Source organism: Lycium barbarum, chromosome 3, assembly GCF_019175385.1.
Source record: "Lycium barbarum isolate Lr01 chromosome 3, ASM1917538v2, whole genome shotgun sequence".
Lineage (NCBI taxonomy): Eukaryota > Viridiplantae > Streptophyta > Magnoliopsida > Solanales > Solanaceae > Lycium > Lycium barbarum.
In genome coordinates this window covers 135,843,029-135,848,223 of record NC_083339.1, presented here as the reverse complement: position 1 = coordinate 135,848,223, position 5,195 = coordinate 135,843,029, and positions in this window count along the sequence as shown.

The window sequence follows — 5,195 nt, the reverse complement described above, 5'->3', positions numbered from 1 at the left end:
AATCGCTGTATGGGTTGAAACAGGCCACTAGATGTTGGTTTGCAAAATTGGTGACTGCTTTGAAAGGGTACGGTTTCCTTCAATCTTATTCTGATTATTCTCTTTTTACATTTACTAGAGGAAATATTCAGATTAATATCTTGGTTTATGTTGATGATCTTATTATTTCTGGGAATGATTCCGCTGCACTTGCAACTTTCAAAGCCTATTTGAGTGATTGTTTCAAAATGAAAGACCTTGGGTCTCTCAAATATTTTTTGGGTATTGAAGTAGCTCGTAGTTCATCAGGGTTGTTTTTGTGTCGACGCAAGTATACTCTTGAAATTATCTCTGAAGCAGGATTGTTAGGTGTAAAGCCAAGTGGGTTCCCTATTGAGCAAAATCATAAACTTGGCCTTGCAAATTGAGATTTGTTGTCGGATCCGGAGGTCTACCGTAGATTAGTCGGGCGTTTGATTTATTTGGGGGTCACTCGACCGGACTTGGCATATTTTGTTCATATTTTGTCTCAATTCATGCAAGAACCCCGGATTGAACATTGGGAAACGGCCTTACGAGTGGTCCGTTATTTGAAAGGCACACCAGGACATGGTATTTTGTTACGTGCCGACAGTGAGTTGACTTTGCAGGGATGGTGTGATTCTGATTGGGCGGCTTGTCCGCTTACTCGTCGTTCGTTGACAGGTTGGCTAGTATTTCTAGGTCAATCTCCCATCTCTTGGAAGACAAAGAAGCAGCACACAGTTTCTAGATCTTCTGCAGATGCTGAATATAGGTCCATGGCTGCGGTCACTTGTGAGTTGAAGTGGCTGAGAGGTCTGTTGTTGAGTTTAGGTATACAACATCCCAAGGCGATCAAATTATTTTGTGATAGTCAGTCCGCTTTGCACATCGCAAAAAAATCGGTTTTCTATGAACGAACAAAGCACATTGAGGTAGATTGTCACTTTGTTCGTGATGCAATTAATGAAGGTTTGATTTCTCCGTCACACGTTTCAACATCTTCACAATTGACAGACATTTTTACCAAAGCTCTCGGCAAAACTCAGTTTGACTTCTTGCTTTCCAAGTTGGGCATTTTTGATTCCCATGCTCCAACTTGAGGGGGGTATTGCGGTATAATATCTTTATATTATTTGATATTATTTGGTAGCATATTTGTTGGGAGATAATTACCATATATTAGTTAGTTTCCTTGTTTCACTAATTACCATATATTAGTTAGTTTCCTTGTTTCACTAGGATCTTAGTTTCCTTTTTTCACTAGGGTTCAAGATTGTATCCTATATATATTCTCTCTTGGTGAATGAATGGAATAAGTCAAGATTGTATAGTTTCTACAAGTTCACTGCTCGGGCACATCGCTTTCCTGGTTAAGATCATCGATTCAAATCTCCATGGAAATGTGATTTAATTACATTTTTTAGGCCTCATTAGTCGTTTGTCAATATTGCAGCGGTTGTATAGAATGGAACCAGTGACCTCCTCCATAAATGAAGTTCAACTAGATATTTCATCTTCAGTAGTAATATTTATACATATATTTAAAAACAAATGAAAAATCTTGTGAAGGAGATTCGTCATATATGTACTTATTGAATTGTGTCTTGTAATATGATGTTATAGTAGCATATTTTTTTATGCTTTCTTTAAATATTGACACCACTTACGAATTTTTATTTATACGCGTATATAAATATTTTTCTTTCATTATACCTTATCTTTTATTTCAAAGTACATGACTTTATATAAATGTAATGTGTTAAGTGTCTTTATGTATGAGTAACTATTCTAGTAAAAAAATCAGTCGAAAATAAAAGCTATGAAAAGCGGCAAGCAAAACGGGGTGTCACTTTCTCCGATTACGAAGGAATTGGAATCACCAAATATTAAATAATGACCAAAAGGAAAAAAAAGGTTTAGACTTGACGTCAACGGTTTAAACAAAACCTAAGACAAAACCTTAGAATATTCCCTGTTACTTGGTGTCACCTCGTATGCTAATTCTTTTGAGGAGTTAGAGCTTTTTCCCTTAATATGATATCAAGGTCACATACATTTTACTTCTGTTGACCCAATTTTACTTCTGTTGACCCAATACTGGATTCATATTATAGTCACGCGCCAGTGGACAGGACAATGCAAGCGTGCTGTTGAGTTGTCGCACATTGATTGTAGAATGAATATTTGATCTTCTTATATGGTCTCAGTCAATCATTATCCTATGAACTATTTTTTGAGGTTGAGTTCGTTCTACAACCCGTTTCTTATCAAGACTCCTGTATTATAATGTCCACATTAGTAAAAGATCTAGTAATTAATTTTCCTTATACGTTCTTGACACGTTTCTTTTACATAAGATTTTTCCTGATACATGATATATTCACTTATAGCCGCCTCCCCTTTATTACAATCGCACACATGAAAATTGAGAGATGTGAAGATCCAGTTTAAAACGAGGACTCAAGAAATTTCTCATAGCCCGCGGTAGGGAAGATTAAGAGAACCGCATCTTTCTTTTTACTCCCTCCGTTTCAATTTATATGAACTCATTTGACTGGGCACGATATTTAAGAAAGAGCGAAGACTTTTGAAACTTATGGTTCAAAATAAGCCTTGAAAATTTGCATGGCTGTAAATCATTCTTAAAGTGAATTTGTTTCCAAATTAGGAAAGAGGTCATTCATTTTGACACGGACTAAAAAGAAAATAGGTTCAAACAAATTGAAACAAAGGAAGTAACTTTTATCCTTCTTTGACGTCAATTCTGAAACACGCTGTGGCTTACCACTTGCTTTACATTTGAAGTGTATACTTTTCCATCAATTCTACTATACCAATTAAGATGCGATTGATAATTATGTGTTGATTGAGGATGAGTCGGAGGAGTATAACTTATCATTTGGTTTTGTTGTCCACTAATATTTTTTTAATTAACTCCATCCGCTCAGACTTTCACCCCACAGTGGTGGTGGGATGGCGTGGGGTGGGTTGGGGGGGTAGATACATATTCTCAGATTTTAACAATTATTGTTGAGAAAGAAACATCTGTACATGGAAGGTCGTTGGCAAGCTGCGAAAATTAAGAAGGCTAGCTACAGTGAGAAATTAGATTCATTAAATTAAAATATTACTAGTACTAGTAGATTACAGTGTACAGAAGATCTTCTTGTTATGCACCTCTTGAAGGAAAAAAGAAGTGGGCACATTAATGAATTCAAACATGAACTTATAGATTAATCAAAAGGTTGACAAAAAAAAAGGGTATACTAATGTCTAATAATATGCACGAATATAACCAGCATATAATTCAAGTATAGCTAAAATTACAAATTAGTGAATTAAACGTACATGTAAGATTGACAGGAGTATAAATCTGTACTTAGAATTCCATAAAAGGGTGAACCACTAGTGGTTTGATTAACTGTGCGTCAAAGGTTTCTCCCAAAATTCTCATATTTTTAGTCAAAATCGGAAATTTGGAAATACAAAGAAGAAGGATGAAAAAGAAGAGAGAGAGAGAAAAAAAAAAAAAAAAGGAGAGGTTTATTAAGAAAATCTGAGCTTGATGTGGATTCTCCCGGGGGCTGAGCCAGTATAGCTCATGAGATTCGGCCGAATTCAGCAGCTTTAGTCCAAACCTTCTATTTTCTTTTTAAGAAATCATTTTTATTTTGATTCTATAAAAATTCAAGTTTCATTGAATATGTACAATACATTAATTTCGAACCCAAAAATAAAAGGACTAGATTTGAACCCAGGGGCGGAGCCAAGTGGTAGCCAGGGTGTTCACCCGAACCTCCTTCGGCGAAAAATTATCATGTATACACAAGGTTAAAATTATTTTTTATGTATAAATAGTAGATGTTGAACCCCCTTAGCTTCCTCGTTTCTTACTCTTTTATATTTTTGAACCTCGTGATGAAAAATCCTGGCTTCGCCACTGTTTGAACCCATAAGCTTCAAAACATGGCTTGTTGTAAAAATTATATGAAGAAGAAAACTAAAGATTAAGGCTTGAAAGCATGAATGAAAACTCAAATTGAAGGCTTATAATAGGTGCAAAACGGTCACTACAAGAAAAAATATATTTGGCAACAATTTTTTTTTATTGCCATAGATTGATTATTTTTGCAAAAAGTACTTTTTGCATTTTTTTTTTTGTTGCGTAAACTTTTCCCAACTGCTGTTATTGCAATAACGTGCAACAACTTTTTTTATTGTTGCCAAAAGTATTCTTTGCAACAATAATCAATACTATGGCAACAAAATTAATTTCTTTGGCAACAAAAAAGTTCATTTGCCAATAATAAAACTAAGTTGTTGCCAAATATTAAATTTTTTGCTGCCATTTCAATACTTTCTTGTAGTGGCTTTTCTAAAAGCGACAATATTTGTTCCTTCTCGTTGGTGAAATTGCTATTGATTTATACATAAATAATTTTAGTTGATGTGATTTTTTATTTTTTATTTTCGCTAAGCAAATTATAGAAAATTATCACAGAACTAGCAAATTATGCCTGTGCGATGCATGGGGTCCAATATGATTAATTTGGTTACTCACTTTAGTTAGTCTTTATGATGTGTGTATTTTGCAAATGATACTGCAATTCTCCTTAGTGAGTCTCCATATTTTGTTTCTTTTCCTCTTATTTTCCCCTTAATTTCTCAATTGTTGTTAAAATTTGTCTTATTTTGGTTATGTCCACCTCTTTTTATATTTATTAAGTTGACAAGTCACATATTGTACATGTCAAATTTATAATCATAAGATTCAAAGGATATTTTATTATATTATACACGTTTTTAATTTAGAACCACAAGATTTAGAAGTATATCTTTATTTCTTAAACTTCGTGTCTAGTCAAACTTAGACACTTAAATTGAGACAGAGGGAGTATATGCCAAATGAAAGGACAATTGAGACATTGCGGACATGTGGAAACCTAAAAAATAAACACGCAAGAGGTAGAATTAATGTTAAACTTCTGAAATATGCACATGTTAGTCCTTGCTTAGAGTGCAATTTCATGTGCTTTCTATAATAGAGTAATAAAATGAAGTGTCGAATTAAAGAAATATGATAACGTAAAAGTGGAATACACGTGTACAGAGAATAGGCAGCAAACCAAGTGGTAGTACTTGTTAAATGAAGTGGACCCACAACTGGAAAAAAAAACAAGTACAATTAGAAT